This window comes from Manis javanica, chromosome 18, assembly GCF_040802235.1.
Source record: "Manis javanica isolate MJ-LG chromosome 18, MJ_LKY, whole genome shotgun sequence".
Classification (NCBI taxonomy): Eukaryota; Metazoa; Chordata; class Mammalia; order Pholidota; family Manidae; genus Manis; species Manis javanica.
In genome coordinates, this window is record NC_133173.1 from 25,153,662 (window position 1) to 25,177,555 (window position 23,894).

Here is a 23,894-nt window from a genome sequence, read left to right on the forward strand (position 1 = left end):
ACAGAATTTAAAAAAAATTCTTGTATTTATACTCATTTCTGTACATCTTTAGTTTACTGTTTAAATTCTTCTGTAAACTAAATAACCAGATAGCTGGATTTGTTTGGAATTGCACATTAATAGATTCCATGAGGATTTGGGTAAATGTTAATGTGAAGTGCACGGCATCTGTGCATACACTTTGGGATACTATGATTAAAAAGCCTTTCTCAGTGGCTCCTAGATTGTGGCTACTTTATAGAAATTAGGGAAACAAATGGCTAGTTTCTTGGTAAGTGGGCCACGGCTGTAATGTGCCTAGTTTTTGCAAAATGTCGTATGTGAGCAGAGGCTTGCACCAGATTCACCTGGGGCATACTCTCCTCAACAGACACCAAACTCTCTGAAGTTTCAGGACTGTCTCCCTGCAATCATCAATGCTTTGGCTTCTTAAACTAAGTCATTTTTAGGAAAGTTTTACTGAATATTAATTTTATCACTATATTGAATAGTTTGGAATTTCTTTTAATAGGAAATAAAACCATTAGAGGTGGATTATCTTAGTTTTGTTTGTCAAAAAGTGTATTTATCTTTGTCTTGATTCTTTCATATCTGCACATTTTCACCTGATATAAAATCCTAGGTTAGCAATTTTTAACTTTTGAGTACATCTGTACTATCACTCTGTCCTCAAACTGCTTTGAAGGTAATCTGGAAGTTTTCTTTGGTCTCTTTAAAATTTTTCTCTTTGTTTTTATTTTTCTGCAGTATCATTCTTATGTGTATAGCTATAGATTTTTTAAAATTTATCCAACTTGGATATCATTTAATTGGAATTCATTGCACCTCCTCAATCCATAGAGTGTTGTTCTTCCCTTGTGTAAAATTCTCAGCAATTATCTATCCAGATATTGCCTATGCTCCATTTTCCCTTCCTTTTCCTTCCACTACTCTGATTAACAGTATGTTAGACATTTTCAGTGTACGTTTTATGTTTCTTACCCTCTCTTCTAAACTTTTTGCCTTCTGGTATGTGTGTGCTGGATTGTAATTTTCCTTCTCATGTATCTTCTGTTCATTAATTCTTCCTACAAATTGTACCAAATCTGCTGTTAAAAATGCCAACTGACTTAACTTCCAATTATATTTTTTGTAACTTCTATAGTGGATCTAGTCCAAATATGCTTACTATTACAGTTTCCTTTCGATTTCTTCAAACCTGTCTTTTATATTGTTAAGCATAGTAAGCTTGGTTGTTTTACTGTTGAAATTTGATAATCCCAATAACAGTACTATGCTTCTATTGTTTGCTGTTTTGTTATTTCTTATTGATGGAGGTCTAGTTTATTTGTGTGCTTATTTATCTTTGGGTTTATGGTGAACACTGCAGTTGACAAATTAATTTGTGGGAATGAGTTTTACAATGAAGATATTTTCTTCAAAAAGTGATTTGAATTTGATTTTGCAAGGAAATGGTGTTATGTCTCATCCAAGACAAGCTAACCAAGTTCAAGATTTGAAATTCCCTGGAGCCTCAAAGGACTGATACTTGTCTGTAATTCCACAGGTCTGTTCGCTTCTGATTCACCTTCACTGTAAAGGTATGGCCCTTTAGGTTCTCATTTTGTGCAGCCTTTAATTTCTGTCCTTATTTCTTAAAGCAATTAAAATAAAAATCGTAGTTTTAGAGAATTAACAAACTGTATTTGGGTTTCCTTTTGTGGTAATTTACATACACTTTCCATTTAATTGGCTCTTGATCCTTCCTGTGGAATTTTCTTTAGCATTTTTTATAGAGAGGTTCTTCTAGGAATGCACTATATCCACCTACTTATATGAAAATATCCTTGATTTTGCCTTCATTTTTGAAGGGTAGTTTTGAGGGCCATAGAACTGCTGGCTGACAGGTGTTTCTGGTGCCTGCCACTCGCCCCTACCCCCATCATTTCGATTATCTCATTTTAGTGTCTTCTGGCTGCCATTGTTTCTCTAACAAGTGTGCTTTGTATCATGAAATCCATGTATGTAGTGTTTTGTTTTTCCTCCTGCAACTTTCAAGATTCTTTCTTCATCTGTGGCTTTTATCAGGTTGACCACACTGTACCTGAATGAAATGTTGTGTTCAGTTTACTTGAGATTTGTTGCAATTCTTGAATCTGAAAGTTCATATTTTCATCGAATTTGAGAACATTTCAGCCATTTTTTTCTACATTTATTTTCTCTAATCCTTTCTTTTTCTCCTCACCTTCTGAGACTCCACTTACACATATAACGGGATACTTAATATTGTTCCAAAAATCTCTGAGGTTCCTTTCATTTTGTTTCAGTATTTTTTCTCTCTATTCTTTGGTTGGTTAGTTTCTATTAATGTATTTCCAAGTTTACTGATTTTTTCCCCTTCTGTTCTCTCAAATATGTGGTTTAGCTAATGAAGCAAATTTTTCTTTAGTTACTATACCTTTCAGATCTGTAAATATGAACACTTTTTTTGATGTTTCCAATTTGTGATTTGCTATGTGTTCACTCAAGAAGTTTTTGTCTTTTCATTCTTTGCCATATTTATAATAGCTACTTCAACATTTTTGTCTGCTAGATCTAATATTTGTGCTTACTCAGCATCTGTTTATTTAGTCCTATTTTTACCCTGAGCATGAATCACTTTTTTTTCTGTTTTGTTGCATATCTAGCAAGCTTTGGAGGGAAGCAGAACACTGTTTGCAGTACACTGTAGCCATTATGGAGCTTGTTTTTTTCTTATGGGTTGCTGGTTTACTGGTATAGCAATCACACCTGTAGCCACTACTGTCTCTGCTCAGTCTCATTCTGTTTAGCCCGGCTCCCTAGAGAGTATTCAATATACTGACATGTACTGTCAGCAAATTTGAGGAGAGGTCTTGTCCAGACACCTCAAGGCATTAAGGCTTCCACCTTCTGCTGCCCAGCTGTGCGTGGACTTAGAAATGTAATCAAAGACATGGTTGCATGTTTCTCTAAATTTTCAGTTCTCTTTGGACTCTGTGGCCTCTATTTTTGCATTACAGGTTAGCAGTCAGACAGAGTTGCATGAAGAACTCATCTCAGTCCTTCTATAGCCCCTTGCTTCCAAAATCTCCCTATTGAATTTCTAGTTTCCCCTTTGCTGACCTTGAACCAAATATACTCCTCTACATGATAAAGGTATGGAGGATTTTCTATCAGGTTTGGAGGGCAAGGGAATGGCAATACCCCTAAGCAAAAAAAAGTCAAAATTTGTCATTCTAACACAACGCAGTAGTTGTTTTTCATAACTAAACACTTCTCAAAATATGGCTTCAGTTTAGTCATTTTCCACTAGTTGTTCTTAATAATTTTTGGATGTGTATAGTTTTATACTTGTTTTCTACAGAATGGAATTGCCCATTTTATTTATACCAAGGTTTTTGGAATTGAGACCTACTGATTTATTTTAGAGTAGATGTGGATAGAGCTCTCCACACATACACATACTGACCTCTTACATCAAAAGATTTTTGGTTAAAGTAACATTTTTTACATTAAAAGATTTTTGGTTAAAGTAATATTCAGTGTTTACATTACTGACCATAAAAATCCCACGAAAACTTTTCCTTTTTTGTTCAGCCTTCTGTTTTCCTGTAGTTCATAACTGCTTTCTTTTTATTTATTTAGTTTCCCAAGCAACTCTAGCTAATTCTTCCCATATGATGAAATGGCTTCCCTCAAGATTATTTGTTACATGTGCTAAACAAATAAAATAATTTTTTAGTTTCACTTTATAACTGAAAGTATTGTAACCTTCTCTCCCCTCACTTCAGTGCAGTTGTTTTCCCCGGGCCCGCTATGCATCCCCAACCCTGCGACCTCCTCATCTTGCTCTTCTCTCTGTGATGATCTGTTACCCAAATACATGTCTTCTTTTGAGGTTAAATCCCTACTAAGTATATCCTATGGCAGAGTTCTAAGGAAAATAAACCTTTGAGGTTTGTTTTTGAGACCTTGTATTTCTAAAAATGTATGTATTATCTTCACATTTGACTAATGGTTTGACTGTATAGAATTCTGAGTTAAAAATATTTTTCTTTCCAAATTATAGAGGCATTGCTTCGCTGTGTTCTAGCTCTCAATACTGTTGTTAAGAAGTTCAATGTCATCCTAATTCCTAGTCCTTCATATATTACCTGTTTTTCTCTCCAGATACTTCATGCTTGGTGTTCTGAAATCACTTAATGGTGTGGCTTTGAGTAGCTTCCCATCCATCCCTCCATTAATTATATTAGATACTTGGTAGGTCCTTTCACTTGAGAAATTCAAGCCCTAGAAAATAGCCTCATAATGTATTTTGGTATTTTTCTTTGATATTTTGTTTGATAATGTCCTGCATCCTGTTGTCTCTATTCCATAATTTCTGTTAGCTAGATGTTGGGTGTCTTAAAAGGCTCAATTTACTCATTCATTCAACAAATATTCATGGGGTATCATTATATGCCAAACACTGTTTTAGTGCTAAGAATAGTGATAACCGAGAGAGACAATATCCCTATCCTCCTGAGGAAACTTGCATGGGGATATATATATATGGAGAGTTCGGCCATGACACGTCCAAATGTTTGACACCAGAGTGAAGCTGCACCCACACCTCCTGCATCCATCCAGTCTTAAAGTTTCTATTACCCTGGGTCCCTGTATGGGATCAGGATGAAATTCAAAGGGTCAGCTCTCAGGGGTATGATGAGAGCTGTGTTCATGTTTCGCATTCATTAAGGGATTTATGTTGGTGTTGATATATCAGGCTCCCGCTAGGGGCAATGCCATGGGGTTGAGGTCGTTTGCGCTGCTTATTACGTTTTCGCAATCCCTCCAGGGCTTCGTAATGCAGAATACGTTTTCTGGCTAGGGATTCTTGGTTAGGGTTACAGTAACGATGCAGACAATGGATAAGTTTAATATTCAAGGTAGTTTTGATGGTTAGTCTGAGTGTAAGTACTCGGGTTTAGGGTGTGAAGGTAAGGGATTTTTTAGTGTGTGTGTGTGTTAGGGTTAATGTGACATGGCGGTGAGGATTCATGTATGCAATGGACATGATTTATGATTAGGGATAGAGATAGGCATAGTTTTAGAGTGAGTGGAACCTCTTTTAATAGGGAAAACTCTCTCTAAGGTAACCTATTTATGATAGTGGCAGTGAGACAAAATTACAAGATGGAAATCTCTGAGCAATAAGAAACAAAATGGGTAGCCTTTGGGTCTCGGTTATGGTGATCATGTGTGCTGGGTTATGGTTACATCTTGTATTAGTGTTTGATAAGTGGTTAGATTTGTGTAGACTTCTGTTTTAGTTACAGCTATGGAAGTGGTTTATGTGAGGGATGATGGGTTCAGTCTTTCATCTAACAGTGAAGATCAAATGAGGGTGAGGTTAGGGGTGAGGGCAAAGTTTGGGATAGGTATAACATCAAATTATGGCTTTACATGGAGTTAGCTTTAGGGGACAGTGTTGATGTCATGGTCCCACTTAGATCTATGTCATCGATGAGGTGTGGGTGAGTCATATAGTGTGAGTGGCGAATGGTGATACTTAGGGTCAGAGTGGAGTAATGTTCTGGTCAAATATTCCCATACCCATATTCTTAAGGGTAGTGCTGTGCTCAGACTGCTGCCATTTGGCATTTTTCAAAGAGCCCCTGCTTTTCTAGGAATGTGGCTACAGTACAATGCAAGAACATGAACCATATTCACCTTGGTTAGGAAGGACCTGAATTGGCTTTCTATATCAACCACGTGAGTCATTACCATGTTCCAGAGAAAAACACAGAGTACCTTGGATCAGGCTTCGATTTTCCCTAATGCTGGCAAGGTGCTCGGCTCCTACCTCACCAAAATCACTCCCTCAGCAGAGGCACCAGGCCCTAAAGTGGGAACCTGCTCCCCTAACCAAGCACATTCTGTCTCAAGGAAACAGTCGCCACTGTGAAGTCATTTAACCTGCAGGCAACACTGCTGCACTTTCAAAGTACCCCACTAGAGGGCGTGAACTGCCCAGCCCTGGGAGCCTGTATCATATCAGAGAGTAAACATTAGTAGGCATATATGTGCCTGAATCCCTTACATTTCTGCCTAAGAATATGTTGCCTGCATATTCAATGATGTCAAATTGGTGACTGTTTCCTAGAGACAGAATGTGCTTGGTGATGCTTGGTGAGGGAAACAGGATCCCTCTTCAGGGCCCAGTGCCTCTGCTGTGGGTATGATTTCAGTGAGATGGGAGCTGTCCACATTGGAAGTATTATGGACAACCAAACCCAGACGCAAGGTATTGTGTGTTTGTATTCTGGGACATGGTTATGACCCTCGTGGCTGATGGAGAAAGCCATTCAGGTTCTCTCAAACCATTGACTATGGGTCCTTCTCTTGTGTTGTACTGTAACCAAATTCCTAGAAAAGCAGGGGCTTTGGGAAGAATGCAAATGGCAGCATTCTGAGCCGAGCACTACCCTTGGGAATATGGGTATGAGAATGTTTGACCTGAAGACTTACTCCTCACACTGCCCTAAACATCTCCATTCACCCGTTACATTAGAGGCCTCACTACACCTCATTGAGGACATAGGTCTAAACGGAACCCTGACAGTAACCCTATCCCCTTAAGCTAACTCCAAGCATCGCCTTTATTTGACTCTGCACATAACACTATGCCTTGACCTAAGCCCTAATGTCGCCCTCATTTGATATCTGCACTGTTAACTGAAAGAAAGACTCAACACATCATCCCTCATATAAAATAATATCCTAGTTCTAACCAAAACAGAATCCCACACTTAATCTAACCACTTATCAAACACTAATCTAAGATGTAAACATAATCCTGTACACATGATCACCCTAACCATTATGCACAGGTGACCAGATTTCTTTCCTATGTCTCAGAGAAATCCACATTGTAACCTCACTAACACAGCATTAGTTACCTTGGAGGGAGCCTTACTCATTAACAACTGGTTCCACTCATTCTAAAACTGGGCCTAACTCACTCCCTAATCCTTATTTTTACCCCAATTTCATACACCAACCTTCACCATACATGCAATTTAAATTTAGTACACACACACGTACACACACACACACAGAAAATCCCTAGCTCCTGTTCTGTAAACTTTAGTCCTTACGCTCAGCCTAACCATCAAACCTACCTTGAATGTTAAACTTAACATCTTGCTTGCACCCTGTCAATGTAACGTAGCCCAGAAACCCAGACCCTGAAATCTGCTTATGCACCACAAAGCCCTGGAGGGAAACCTCTGAAACCAGCCCAGGTCAGACCCCTTAATCATGAGCCTCACACATAAACCGCGACATGAATCCCCGAGGAAATCCAAAGACAACCCAGCACACATCAGAACACTGAGAGCGAGCTAACCTTTTGAATTTCATCCTGATCCTTGGACCAGGACGCCAGGGACTGGAGGCCTGTGAGGTAGGGTTGAGCTTGTGCTGTGAGCTCACACATTTGAACGTGCCATGGCAGATCTCTCTGTTTATATACACAAATGCCTGAACACCTAATGTTTGTTAATTGTCTAAGGAGATGCAGCTTCTCAGGGCTGTGCAGTGCGTGCCCTCTAGTGGTGAATTTTGCAAGAGCAGGAGTCTTGCCTTCAGATTCCATGACATCACAGTGGCGACGGTTTCCTAGAGACAGAATGTGCTTGGTGATCCTCGTTGAGGGGAGCAGGTTCCCACTTCAGGGCCTGTTGCCTCAGGCGTGGGTGTGATTTCAGTGAGGTGGGAGGTGACCACCTTGGCAGCATTAGGGCCAATGGAACCCAGATCCAAGGTACTGTGTGCTTCTTTCCTGGGACATGGTAATAACCCTAGTTGACTGATGGGGAAAGCGACTCACGTCCTTCCCACCACGTTGACTCTGGGTCTTGTTCCTGTACTGTACTGTTAATAAATTCCTAGAAAACAGGGGCTCTGGGAAGATTGCCAAATGGCAGCTCTCTGAGCTGAACACTACCCTTAGCAAACTGGATATGGGAAAGTTTGACCTGAATACTTACACCTCACCCTCACCCTAAATATGTCAGTTCTCCCCTCACTTCAGAGGCCTCACCTACACTTCACTGAGGACACAGTCTAAATGGAACCCTGACAATAACCCTATGTCCTTAAGCTATCTCCCAGCAATGCCTCAATTTGATGGTGCACCTAATGACATGCCTATACCTGACCCCTATCTTTGCCCTCATTTGATTTCTACACTGTTATGTTAAAGACTCAACACATCATCTCTCACATAATACAGTATCTTAGCTATAACCAAAACAGAAGCCCACACTAAATCTAACCATTCATCAAACACTAATTCAATGTACCCATAACCCTGCACACATGAACACCCTAACTGTAATGCACAGGTGACTGGATTTGTTTCCTATGTCTCAGAGAAATCCACATTGTAACTTCTCACAAGCATGGCATTAGTTACCTTGGAGGGACTCTTCCTCATTAAAACTGGTTCCCCTCATTCTAAAACTGGGCCTAACTCACCCTCTAATCCTAACTTTTACCCCAGTCACAGACACCAACCTTCATCCCACATGTAATTTAAACAACACACACACACAGACACACACACACACACAAATCCCTAACTCTTGTACTGTAAACCTTAGTCCTTATACTCAGCCTAACCATCAAAACTACCTTGACTATTAACCTTAACCATTGCCTGCACACTGTCAATGTAACCCTAACCCAGAAACCCTTGGTCTGAAACCTGATTCCACACCATGAAGCCTTAGAGGGAAACCCAAAACCGAATAACTACTGCAACCAACACAACCACAGATCAGACACCCTAAGCATGAGCCTCACACATAAAACAGCATAAATCCATGAGCATACCCTAAAAATTAAGCCAGCACCCATCAGAACACTGAGAGTGAGCTAACCCTTTGATTACATCCTAACACATGGTTCAGGACCCGGGGATGGAGGACTGTGGGCTCTGTTGAAGTTGGGCCGAGGGCTCAAACATTTTGACATAACATGGCAGAGCTCTCCATATGTATATATACATGCCTGAACCCCTAATGTTTGTCATCTAAGAGGATGCAGTTTCCCAGAGGTGGGCACCGCGCGCCCTCTAGTGGAGGACATTGCAAGAGCAGCAGTGTTGTTTCCAGATTCCAAGACTTCACAGTGGCAAAAGTTCCTAGAGACAGAATGTGCTAGGTGAAGCTTTGTGAGGGGAACAGGTCTCCCCTGCAGGGACTGGTGCCTCAGCAGTGGGTGTGATTTTGGTAAGGTTTAAACTGATCACCTTGTCTGCATTAGGGCAACGGAACCGAGATGCACAGTAACCTGTGTTTCTTTTCTGGGACATGGTAATAATCCAATTGGCTAATGGAGAAAGCCTATCAGGTATTTTCCAACCCCATTGACTGTCGGTCTGGCTCCTGTGCTGTTCTGTAACCAAATTCCTAGAAAAGCAGAGGCCCTCGAAGAATGCCAAATGGCAGCTCTCTGAGCCCAGCAGTACCCTTGGGAATATGGGTGTCACGTTGTTTTATCTGAAGAATTAGTTCTCACCCTCACCCTAAATATCTCCATTTGCCCCTCACCATAGAGGCTTCACCCACACCTCACTGAGGACATAGATCAAATAGGAACCATGACAGTAACCCTATCCACTTAAGCTAACTCCATCCAATGCCTTAATTTGACCCTGCACCTAACCAGAAGCCTTGCCCTAACCCCTAGCCTTGCCCTCACTTGATACTTTCAACATTAACTGAAAGACTCAGATGTCATCCCTCACATGAACCAGTATCCCAGCTCTAACCAAAACAGTAGTCCACACTAAATCTAACCACCTATCAAACACTAATTCAAGATGTACCAAAAAACTTCACACACAATCAACCTAACCGTTACCCATAGATGACCTGTTTTGTTTCCTATGGCTCACAGAATTCCACGTTTTAATTTCATCTCACTGGCATTATCCTGTATGAGTTACCTTGGAGAGAATCATCCCCATTAAAATTACTTTCACTCATTCTAAATCTGCACCTAACTCAGAACCTATTCCTAACTTTTACCCCTATTGCAGACACCAACCCTCCCCGCACATTTAACTTTAAACCTAACACACACACACAAACACAAAAAAAATCCCTCTTACACCCTAAACATTATGCCAAATTCTCAGCCTATCAAAACTGCCTTGAATATTAACACTAACACCTTGCTAGCACCCTGTCAATATAACATAGCCCAGAAACCCTCACCCTGAAACCTGCTTATGCACCACGAAGCCCTGGGGGGAAACCCAAAACATACTAACATCTGCAACTGAACTCAGCCCCAGGTCAAACCCCATAATCATGAACCTCACACGTAAACTGCAACATAAATCCCTGTGGAAATCCTAAAACAACCCAGCACCCATCAGAATGCTGAGAGCGAGCTAACCTTTTGAATTTTATCCTGATCCCTGGACAAGGACCCTGGGGACTGGACGCCTGTGAGGCTCGGTTGAGGTTGTGCCATGGGCTCACACGTTTGCACTTGCCATGGCAGAGATCTCCATTTGACATGTAAATGCCTGAACACCTAATGTTTGTTTATTGTCTAAGAAGATGCAGCTTCCCAGGGCTGGGCAGTGCATGCCCTCGAGTGGTGGACTTTGAAAGAGTAGGAGCCTTGCCTCCAGATTCTATTACATCACAGTGGCGATGGTTTCCTAGAGACAAAATGTGTTTGGTGATCCTTGGTGAGTGGAGCAAGTTCCCATTTCAGGGCCTGTTGCCTCAGACGTGAGTGTGATTTCAGTGAGGTGGGAAGTGACCACCTTGGCAGCATTAGGGCCAATGGAACCCAGATCCGAGGTACTGTGTGTTTCTTTCCTGGGACATGGTGATAACCCTACTTGGCTAATGGAGAAAGCCATTCAGGTCCTTCCCACCCTGTTGACTCTGGGTCCTGCTCCTCTGCTGTACTGTAACTAAATTCCTAGAAAACAGGGGCTCTGGGAAGAATGCCAAATGGCAGATCTCTGAGCCCAGCACTACCCTTGGGAATATGGGTATGGGAAAGTTTGACCCGAAGACTTACACCCCACAGTCACCCGAAATATGTCAGTTCTCCCTTCACCATAGAAGCCTCATCCACACTTCATTGAGGACAAATATCCAACGGGAACCCTGACAATGACACTGTCCCCTTAAGCTAACCCCAAGCAATGCCTTAATTTGACGCTGCTCCTAATCCTGAGACATGCCCTAACCACTAATCTCACCCTCATTTGATATCTTCACTGTTAACTGGAAGAAACACTCAACACATCATCCCTCACATGAACCACTATCATAGCTCCAACCAAAACAGAAATCCACACTAAATCTAACCACTTATCAAACAGTAATTCAAGATGTACCAAACCCTGCACACACAATCACACTAACTGTAACTCACAGGTGACCCGTTTTGTTTCCTATGGCTCAGAGAATTCCACCTTGTAATTTCATCTCACTGGCACTATCATGCATAATTTTCCTTGAAATAAACTTCCATATTAGAATTGTTGCCCCTCATTCTAAAACTGTGCATAACTCAGTCCCTAATCCCACCTTTAACCCCTGTCGCAGACACCAAACCTCAACCCACATGTAACTTTAAACCTAACACACACACACACACACACACACACACAAAATCCCTAACCCTCAAACACTAAATCTTAGGCCTAATCCACAGCCTATCAAAACTACCTGGAATATTAACCTTAATCCCTTGCTTACACCATGTCACCATAACCCTATCCCAGAACCCTGGAGGGAAACCCAAAACCAAATGACTTCTGAAACGAACCCCACTCCAGGTCAGACCCCCTAATCGTGAGTCTTACATATATACAACAATATAAATCCCTGAGGAAATCCCGGAATATTAACCCAGCACACCTCAGAACCCTGAGAGTGAGGTAACCCTTTAAATTTCATCCTGATGCCTGGACCAGGACCCAGAGAACTAGAGGCCTGTGAGGTTGGGTGGAGCTTGTGCCTTGGGTGCACATGTTTGGATGTGTCACGGTAGACCTCTCGATATGTGTATATATATGCCAGAACAACTAATATTAGTCTGTTGTCTAAGATGATGCAACTTCCCTGGGCTGGTCACCACATGCCCTCTACGGGTGGACTTTGCAAGAGGAGCAGTGTTGCCTCCAGAATCCATTACGTCACAGTGCCGACGATTTCCTAGAGACAGAATGTGCTTGGTGAGAGAAACAGGTTCCTACTTCAGATCCTGGTGCCTCAGACATGGGTGTGATTTAAGTGAGGTGGATGCTGACCACATGGGCAGCATTAGGGAGAAAGCTCATTATATCCAAGGTACTGTGTGGTTCTTTATTTTTATTATTTTTTGGTGTCAGTAATATACAGTTACAGGAGGAACATTATGGTTACTAGACATTCCCCATTATCAAGTTCCCACCACATAACCCATTAGAGTGAATGTCCATCAGCATAGCAATATGCTGTAGAATCACTACTAGTATTCTCTGTGTTATACTTCCATCCCCATGCCACACCCTAAATTATGTCTGCTAATCGTAATGCCCAAATTTTCCCCTTATCCCTCCCTTCCCACCCATCCTCCACAGTCACTTTCCCTTTGGTAACTGTTAGTCCATTCCTGCGCTTGGTGAGTCTGCTACTGTTTTGTTCCTTCAGTTTTTCTGTGTTCTTAAACTCCACAGATGAGTGAAATCATTTGACACATGTTTTTCTCCACTCTGATCATTTCCCTGAGCATAATATCTCCTAGCTCTATCCATGTTGCTGTAAATGGTAGGATTTGTTTTCTTCTTATGACTGAAAAACATTCCACTATATATATGTACCACCTCTTCTTTATCTATTCATCTACTTATGGACACTTAGGTTTCCCTCATTTCTTGGCTATTGTACATAGTGCTGCGATAAATATAAGGGTGCATATGTCTTTTCAAACTGTGCTCCTACATTCTTAGGGTTTATTCCAGAGAGGAATTCCAGGGTCAAATGTTATTTCTATTTTGAGTTTTTGAGGCATCTCCATACTTCTATCTGCAATGATTGAACTAATTTACATTCCCACCAGCAGTGTAGGAGGGTTCGCCTTTCTCTACATCCTCGCCTACATTTGTTGTTGTTTGTAGTTGTCAGGGTCTTTCATTTCCTTGGTTAGGTTTATCCCTAGGTATTTTATTCTTTTTGGTGCAATTGTGAATGGAATTGTTTTCTTGATTTCTATTTCTGTTAGTTCACCATTAGTGTATAGGAATGCAACAGCCTTCTGTGTATTAATTTTGTACCCTTCAAGTTTGCTGAGTTCAGGTATTAGTTCTAGTTGTTTTGGAAAATTTTCTTTAGGGATTTTTATGTGTAATGTCATGTCATCTAGAAATGGTGACTGTTTGTCTTATCCCTTACCAATCTGGATGCCTTTTACTTCTTTGTGTTGTGTGATTGACGTGGTTAGGACCTCCAGTACTATGTTGAATAACAGTGGGGCGAGTGGGCATCCTTGTCTTGTTCCCGATCTTAGAGGAAAAGCTTTCAGTTTCTCGCTCTTAAGGATATTGTGGGCTGTGGGTTTGTCATATATGGTCTATATTATGTTGATGTACTGCCCTTTATACCCATGTTGTTGAGAGTTTTTATCATGAAATGATGTTGAATTTTGGTACTGTGTGTTTCTTGTGTGCAACATGGTAATAACCCATGTGGCTGATGGAGAAAGCCTTTCAGGTTCTTCCCAACCCCATTGAATGTGGGTGCTGATCCAGTGCTGTACTGCAGCTACGTTCCTCCAAAAAGAGGGGCTCTTGGAAGAATGCCAAATGGAAGCTCTCTGAACCCAGCACTACACTTATGAATATGGGTATGGGAATGCTTGACCTGAAGACTACTTCTCATCATCACTCTAAACATCACTGTTCACCCCAGACATTATATACAACACCCACACAGAATTGATGACATAGGTCTAAAAGGAACCCTGTCACTAACCATGTCCCCTAAAGCTAACTCCTAAAAAGGTATAAATTGATGCTACATATTATGCAAAAACTCTCCATACCGCAAACTTCATCCTCATTTGATCTTCAATATGAACTGAAGGAAAGACTCAACCCATTAACCCTCACATAAACCACTACTCTAGCTCTAAACAAAACAGAAGTCCACCTTAAATTTAATGTCTTATCAACACTAATTCAGGATATAACCATAACACAGCACACAGGATATCCGTAATTGTGACCCACAGGCAGCCCGTTTAGTTTCCTAAAGCTCAGAGAATTCCACATTGTAATTTTGTCTCCCTGGCCATGTCATGCGTAAGTTACCTAGAAGAGAGTCTTCCTGATTAAAATTGGTCCCCTCATTATAAAACTGTGCCTAACTCTATCCATAATCCTTACTGTTACCCCTATGGCAGACCCAAACCCTCACCCACATGAGTCTTTAACCCTAACACAAACACAAACACACCCTCAACACACAAAACACACAACCGCACACACACATAACACACAACACACAGAAAATATACAACACACAGAAAATATACAGCACACAATACTCTACACACAACACACACAACTTGCAACACAACTCTTATAGAACCCAAAAGACTCACCTCACACAACATGCATAGCCACACAACACAATCCATAAAAAACACACAATATAAATAACCCCACACAAATCACACAACCACATACAACACTGAGAACATACACAAGGCACACCAACACAACACACATAGTACAGCAAAACACATAACAACACAGCACCAATAATGCAACACAACACACAACATGCTCACCTGCCACTACCACCTGCTGTTTGACCCCCACCGCCTGCCGATTGACTGGGCACTGCCACCTGCTGCTTGGCCCCTGACACCTGCCGCGTGCCTCCCATCACCTGGCACTGCCACCTGCCACTTGGCCCCCACCTCCTGTTGCTGCCACCTGCCTCCTGATGTCTTGTCCCTGCTGCCAGCCTCTGAAATCTGCCGCCTGTCACTTGTCTCCTACTGCCTTCCACAGCCACCTTCCACTTGACCCCTGTCACATGATGCTGTCACCTGCCGCTTGGCCCCTGCCGACTGCTGCTGCCACCTGCCACCTGCTGCTTGGCTCCCCACCTGCCACTTGCTGCTGCCACCGTTTGCAAGTTTTTCTAGTTGCAGGAAGGATGTTTGAGGAGAGGTGGATATGCTTATTTCTGTCATAATCCTGTGCTGACCCTGGCTGCCATTAGCGGTGACCATGGACACCAGAGTGATCTCTGGGGCCCTGCAGTTTCCCCGTGGCCAGGAGGGGGCGTGAGAACCCAGTCTCTGTGAGTCAGGTAGAGGGCATGTGCCTTGGTTCAGGGCTTTCTCTGCATTCCAAAAGGACCCAGTGAGGATGCACCTGCATGGTCTTGACTCTGGGACAGGACCGCGTGCAGCATGGTCCACGAGGAAGACCCTGCTTTGCTGCTGCAAGTGCAGAGGAGGAGGCGGCTTGGCTGCTGCTTCTCCAGGCTGCTTACCATCAATGGCAGACCAGAGCCTTCCTCTTCTGCACCAGCCCCCCTGGCGGAATCTTGCTTTGTCAGGTAATGAGACTTTCACAGCAGGCGAAAGGTTGTTCTTTATTTTTTTCTGCAGGCACCACAGTGAAGGGGTTCTGTGGGTCTGACCGACTGGATGGTCTCATGTTTGTTAGGAACTCAAGGGGTTTTTGGGAGAAATCCCTGCAGAGTTTCAGAGAGAGGGAAACACAGGATAGTCGTGTAACAGACGTACAAGATGCAGGGAACTTGAACTTTAAGGTGGGGGTAGGGGACGTCCCTGCCTTAGACATACAGAATCCCACAGAGAAAAGGAAGGTTTTAGTATTCTGCATGTAGCTTCATTCATTGTTCATAGATTATATTTCCTACAATGTGAAATGTGCCTTGAAGGCACATAACCACTGCTCACAATGCACACGAAAACCACCGCACAGACCACGTACTGTACGCAAGAGACGTACAAAACAAGCGCAGCCACACACAGTCAACACATCTCACATCATGTGCATAACTCAAACAGCCAAACACACACACAGCCTCTCTCACACAACACGCAAATCACAACCACACACACAAAACTGACACAACACATACAGATGCACACAAAACTGACGAAACGCATGCAACACACTTACAGCGCACTGCACACAACACGCCCAACCACAAGCCTATCATACAGAGCACACGCAGACAGCACGAACGAATACGCCCCTACAAACAACATACACATGCACACACGTCCGTCACGAGGCGAACCCATCATTACACACAATGCTCAAATGACACAGCCCGCGCAACATCTACCCAGTATGTAACACACAGAAAGCCTAAAGGCAGCACTCACACAAGCCAGAACACAGCACATAACACAACAAACAACAGAATTTGTAAGACACGGAAACCACATTGCGAGCTGAATTCGTTGTATGCGGGCATCTTCCTGACGGCCAGGCTTCCTCAGCTAGGCCTCACGTTAGTGGCAACACCAAGGAGCACCAGCCACTCAGCCAAAGACAGCTCTACACAGCAGACCTCCTTCAGGCGCTTGGAGTGCACGCACACAGGACAGGCACGGAAACCACACGGCGAGCACAATTCGTCGTATGCGGGCCTATTGCCTGGCGGCCAGGCTTCCTCAGCAAGGCTTCACGTTAATGTCCACACACATGAGCACCACACTCCCAGCAAAGAGAGCTCCTCACAGCAGACCTCTTTCAGGCGCTTAGAGTGCAGGCACACAGGACAGACACGGAAACCACACGGCGAGCAAAATTCGTCGTATGCGGGCCTATTGCCTGACGGCCAGTCTTCCTCAACAAGGCCTCAACGTTCTTGGCTACACAAACACGGTGGCAAGCACCTTGCAAGCTCAATTTCAGCCTCCACTGCCAGGGCTTCAATGCTTCCTTGAATGGGCCGTCCTGCAGTGGTTTCTTTCACTCACATAAGCGGAATCCAAAGCTGACTTGCCTCCACTGCTGTCACCACAATGCACCTTCTTCTGCAACCCCCAGTGTCGCTGGTGCAAAGGCCTATTCGCAGCCCACCTATGTCGTTGAGATAGAGGGCGTACAGAGAAGACCGCGTTCTACTGCAATGTTTGCTGTTTTCCTTATCACATAGGAGCAAATTGCATGCAAAATGAAAGCAGCCTAGCATTCTCTCAGGGAGGGTCTCCTCAGTGCATGGTGGATTGTTTCCGCGGCAGAGTTTGTCATAAGGTTCTCCTGCAGCACTTTCTGGCACTTTACTGCAAAGGCGTCCTCGGGGCCTTGCTAGTAAAGAGATGAGGTGGCTCTCTGCGCCCTCAGGAAACAAGGCCCTCCTGGAGTTTTACAAACCTGTGGAGAAAACCGCCAAGCACGAGAGGCTGTCCTCTGTGCACTTGAATGCAGAAGTCCCTCAACACACTGCACATCAAACCGAGAACTTAACTGCCCACCCTCCACACATGAACCACGGTTCTCGGAGTGAACCCAGCACACCCAGTGAGGCACGCTGACCAAGCTTGACCACACACAGTACACACATCACAAATCACACTCGTTACTCAAAGAGCCAGCCACACAAGCAACCTGTCAAACACAACCACGCACATAGAAACCCACACGCAAAACACACACCGTCCACAACAAAAAGAACACCGAAATTATGCAACACACGTTTCACACACTACACACACACCACTCCAAACACACATAAAACAGACAGCACACAGAGCCTCACAGAATGCACAATGCCAAACACACAACGTATACACAAAGATATCAGGCCTAACACAGTGTCTCACCCCACAAGCAAAACCCGCAGACCACAGAACACACAGAGTAGAATACACACAACGCAGACACAAATCACAGAACCACACGTCACACGACACACACACACAAGCGTCCCGCACCGACAGTATCACAGCTCATGACACACACAACACTCCCAAATCCATAGGCAAAACACATATAACCAACAGAGAACACAAGTAGCACACATTTCACACACTACACACTGCACACACAATCACGCACAGGCGCACCACACGTACATCCTCACACAGGAGCACAGCGCAGTACACACACACAACACAGAAACACGCAACACAACAGACACAATAAACACACCACACCCTTGAAGGCACATAACCACTGCTCACAATGCACACGAAAACCACCGCACAGACCACGTACTGTACGCAAGAGACGTACAAAACAAGCGCAGCCACACACAGTCAACACATCTCACATCATGTGCATAACTCAAACAGCCAAACACACACACAGCCTCTCTCACACAACACGCAAATCACAACCACACACACAAAACTGACACAACACATACAGATGCACACAAAACTGACGAAACGCATGCAACACACTTACAGCGCACTGCACACAACACGCCCAACCACAAGCCTATCATACAGAGCACACGCAGACAGCACGAACGAATACGCCCCTACAAACAACATACACATGCACACACGTCCGTCACGAGGCGAACCCATCATTACACACAATGCTCAAATGACACAGCCCGCGCAACATCTACCCAGTATGTAACACACAGAAAGCCTAAAGGCAGCACTCACACAAGCCAGAACACAGCACATAACACAACAAACAACAGAATTTGTAAGACACGGAAACCACATTGCGAGCTGAATTCGTTGTATGCGGGCATCTTCCTGACGGCCAGGCTTCCTCAGCTGGGCCTCACGTTAGTGGCAACACAAAGGAGCACCAGCCACTCAGCCAAAGACAGCTCTACACAGCAGACCTCCTTCAGGCGCTTGGAGTGCACGCACACAGGACAGGCACGGAAACCACACGGCGAGCACAATTCGTCGTATGCGGGCCTATTGCCTGGCGGCCAGGCTTCCTCAGCAAGGCTTCACGTTAATGTCCACACACGTGAGCACCACACTCCCAGCAAAGAGAGCTCCTCACAGCAGACCTCTTTCAGGCGCTCAGAGTGCAGGCACACAGGACAGACACGGAAACCACACTGCGAGCAAAATTCGTCGTATGCGGGCCTATTGCCTGACGGCCAGTCTTCCTCAACAAGGCCTCAACGTTCTTGGCTACACAAACACGGTGGCAAGCACCTTGCAAGCTCAGTTTCAGCCTCCACTGCCAGGGCTTCAATGCTTCCTTGAATGGGCCGTCCTGCAGTGGTTTCTTTCACTCACATAAGCGGAATCCAAAGCTGACTTGCCTCCACTGCTGTCACCACAATGCACCTTCTTCCGCAACCCCCAGTGTCGCTGGTGCAAAGGCCTATTCGCAGCCCACCTATGTCGTTGAGATAGAGGGCGTACAGAGAAGACCGCGTTCTACTGCAATGTTTGCTGTTTTCCTTATCACATAGGAGCAAATTGCATGCAAAATGAAAGCAGCCTAGCATTCTCTCAGGGAGGGTCTCCTCAGTGCATGGTGGATTGTTTCTGCGGCAGAGTTTGTCATAAGGTTCTCCTGCAGCACTTTCTGGCACTTTACTGCAAAGGCGTCCTCGGGGCCTTGCTAGTAAAGAGATGAGGCGGCTCTCTGCGCCCTCAGGAAACAAGGCCCTCCTGGAGTTTTACAAACCTGTGGAGAAAACCGCCAAGCACGAGAGGCTGTCCTCTGTGCACTTGAATGCAGAAGTCCCTCAACACACTGCACATCAAACCGAGAACTTAACTGCCCACCCTCCACACATGAACCACGGTTCTCGGAGTGAACCCAGCACACCCAGTGAGGCACGCTGACCAAGCTTGACCACACACAGTACACACATCACAAATCACACTCGTTACTCAAAGAGCCAGCCACACAAGCAACCTGTCAAACACAACCACGCACATAGAAACCCACACGCAAAACACACACCGTCCACAACAAAAAGAACACCGAAATTATGCAACACACGTTTCACACACTACACACACACCACTCCAAACACACATAAAACAGACAGCACACAGAGCCTCACAGAATGCACAATGCCAAACACACAACGTATACACAAAGATATCAGGCCTAACACAGTGTCTCACCCCACAAGCAAAACCCGCAGACCACAGAACACACAGAGTAGAATACGCACAACGCAGACACAAATCACAGAACCACACGTCACACGACACACACACACAAGCGTCCCGCACCGACAGTATCACAGCTCATGACACACACAACACTCCCAAATCCATAGGCAAAACACATATAACCAACAGAGAACACAAGTAGCACACATTTCACACACTACACACTGCACACACAATCACGCACAGGCGCACCACACGTACATCCTCACACAGGAGCACAGCGCAGTACACACACACAACACAGAAACACGCAACACAACAGACACAATAAACACACCACACCCTTGAAGGCACATAACCACTGCTCACAATGCACACGAAAACCACCGCACAGACCACGTACTGTACGCAAGAGACGTACAAAACAAGCGCAGCCACACACAGTCAACACATCTCACATCATGTGCATAACTCCAACAGCCAAACACACACACAGCCTCTCTCACACAACACGCAAATCACAACCACACACACAAAACTGGCACAACACATACAGATGCACACAAAACTGACGAAACGCATGCAACACACGTACAGCGCACTGCACACAACACGCCCAACCACAAGCCTATCATACAGAGCACACGCAGACAGCACGAACGAATACGCCCCTACAAACAACATACACATGCACACACGTCCGTCACGAGGCGAACCCATCATTACACACAATGCTCAAATGACACAGCCCGCGCAACATCTACCCAGTATGTAACACACAGAAAGCCTAAAGGCAGCACTCACACAAGCCAGAACACAGCACATAACACAACAAACAACAGAATTTGTAAGACACGGAAACCACATTGCGAGCTGAATTCGTTGTATGCGGGCATCTTCCTGACGGCCAGGCTTCCTCAGCTGGGCCTCACGTTAGTGGCAACACAAAGGAGCACCAGCCACTCAGCCAAAGACAGCTCTACACAGCAGACCTCCTTCAGGCGCTTGGAGTGCACGCACACAGGACAGGCACGGAAACCACACGGCGAGCACAATTCGTCGTATGCGGGCCTATTGCCTGGCGGCCAGGCTTCCTCAGCAAGGCTTCACGTTAATGTCCACACACGTGAGCACCACACTCCCAGCAAAGAGAGCTCCTCACAGCAGACCTCTTTCAGGCGCTCAGAGTGCAGGCACACAGGACAGACACGGAAACCACACTGCGAGCAAAATTCGTCGTATGCGGGCCTATTGCCTGACGGCCAGTCTTCCTCAACAAGGCCTCAACGTTCTTGGCTACACAAACACGGTGGCAAGCACCTTGCAAGCTCAGTTTCAGCCTCCACTGCCAGGGCTTCAATGCTTCCTTGAATGGGCCGTCCTGCAGTGGTTTCTTTCACTCACATAAGCGGAATCCAAAGCTGACTTGCCTCCACTGCTGTCACCACAATGCACCTTCTTCCGCAACCCCCAGTGTCGCTGGTGCAAAGGCCTATTCGCAGCCCACCTATGTCGTTGAGATAGAGGGCGTACAGAGAAGACCGCGTTCTACTGCAATGTTTGCTGTTTTCCTTATCACATAGGAGCAAATTGCATGCAAAATGAAAGCAGCCTAGCATTCTCTCAGGGAGGGTCTCCTCAGTGCATGGTGGATTGTTTCTGCGGCAGAGTTTGTCATAAGGTTCTCCTGCAGCACTTTCTGGCACTTTACTGCAAAGGCGTCCTCGGGGCCTTGCTAGTAAAGAGATGAGGCGGCTCTCTGCGCCCTCAGGAAACAAGGCCCTCCTGGAGTTTTACAAACCTGTGGAGAAAACCGCCAAGCACGAGAGGCTGTCCTCTGTGCACTTGAATGCAGAAGTCCCTCAACACACTGCACATCAAACCGAGAACTTAACTGCCCACCCTCCACACATGAACCACGGTTCTCGGAGTGAACCCAGCACACCCAGTGAGGCACGCTGACCAAGCTTGACCACACACAGTACACACATCACAAATCACACTCGTTACTCAAAGAGCCAGCCACACAAGCAACCTGTCAAACACAACCACGCACATAGAAACCCACACGCAAAACACACACCGTCCACAACAAAAAGAACACCGAAATTATGCAACACACGTTTCACACACTACACACACACCACTCCAAACACACATAAAACAGACAGCACACAGAGCCTCACAGAATGCACAATGCCAAACACACAACGTATACACAAAGATATCAGGCCTAACACAGTGTCTCACCCCACAAGCAAAACCCGCAGACCACAGAACACACAGAGTAGAATACGCACAACGCAGACACAAATCACAGAACCACACGTCACACGACACACACACACAAGCGTCCCGCACCGACAGTATCACAGCTCATGACACACACAACACTCCCAAATCCATAGGCAAAACACATATAACCAACAGAGAACACAAGTAGCACACATTTCACACACTACACACTGCACACACAATCACGCACAGGCGCACCACACGTACATCCTCACACAGGAGCACAGCGCAGTACACACACACAACACAGAAACACGCAACACAACAGACACAATAAACACACCACACCCTTGAAGGCACATAACCACTGCTCACAATGCACACGAAAACCACCGCACAGACCACGTACTGTACGCAAGAGACGTACAAAACAAGCGCAGCCACACACAGTCAACACATCTCACATCATGTGCATAACTCCAACAGCCAAACACACACACAGCCTCTCTCACACAACACGCAAATCACAACCACACACACAAAACTGGCACAACACATACAGATGCACACAAAACTGACGAAACGCATGCAACACACGTACAGCGCACTGCACACAACACGCCCAACCACAAGCCTATCATACAGAGCACACGCAGACAGCACGAACGAATACGCCCCTACAAACAACATACACATGCACACACGTCCGTCACGAGGCGAACCCATCATTACACACAATGCTCAAATGACACAGCCCGCGCAACATCTACCCAGTATGTAACACACAGAAAGCCTAAAGGCAGCACTCACACAAGCCAGAACACAGCACATAACACAACAAACAACAGAATTTGTAAGACACGGAAACCACATTGCGAGCTGAATTCGTTGTATGCGGGCATCTTCCTGACGGCCAGGCTTCCTCAGCTGGGCCTCACGTTAGTGGCAACACAAAGGAGCACCAGCCACTCAGCCAAAGACAGCTCTACACAGCAGACCTCCTTCAGGCGCTTGGAGTGCACGCACACAGGACAGGCACGGAAACCACACGGCGAGCACAATTCGTCGTATGCGGGCCTATTGCCTGGCGGCCAGGCTTCCTCAGCAAGGCTTCACGTTAATGTCCACACACGTGAGCACCACACTCCCAGCAAAGAGAGCTCCTCACAGCAGACCTCTTTCAGGCGCTCAGAGTGCAGGCACACAGGACAGACACGGAAACCACACTGCGAGCAAAATTCGTCGTATGCGGGCCTATTGCCTGACGGCCAGTCTTCCTCAACAAGGCCTCAACGTTCTTGGCTACACAAACACGGTGGCAAGCACCTTGCAAGCTCAGTTTCAGCCTCCACTGCCAGGGCTTCAATGCTTCCTTGAATGGGCCGTCCTGCAGTGGTTTCTTTCACTCACATAAGCGGAATCCAAAGCTGACTTGCCTCCACTGCTGTCACCACAATGCACCTTCTTCCGCAACCCCCAGTGTCGCTGGTGCAAAGGCCTATTCGCAGCCCACCTATGTCGTTGAGATAGAGGGCGTACAG

General features: G+C 45.1%; 1 long non-coding RNA gene across 2 annotated transcripts; it reads left to right on the forward strand.

Moving 5' to 3' along the window:
- The first annotated feature begins 7,698 nt into the window (after nt 1–7,698).
- Nucleotides 7,699–15,615, forward strand: LOC140847268 (uncharacterized). Of its 2 annotated transcripts, none has more exons than XR_012127095.1 (3): nt 7,699–7,807; nt 15,083–15,244; nt 15,434–15,615. It is a non-coding gene; the product is annotated as an uncharacterized lncRNA (long non-coding RNA). The 2 variants fall into 2 exon arrangements; XR_012127096.1 differs by lacking the exon at nt 7,699–7,807 and adding an exon at nt 10,795–10,868.
- The last annotated feature ends 8,279 nt before the right edge of the window (nt 15,616–23,894 follow it).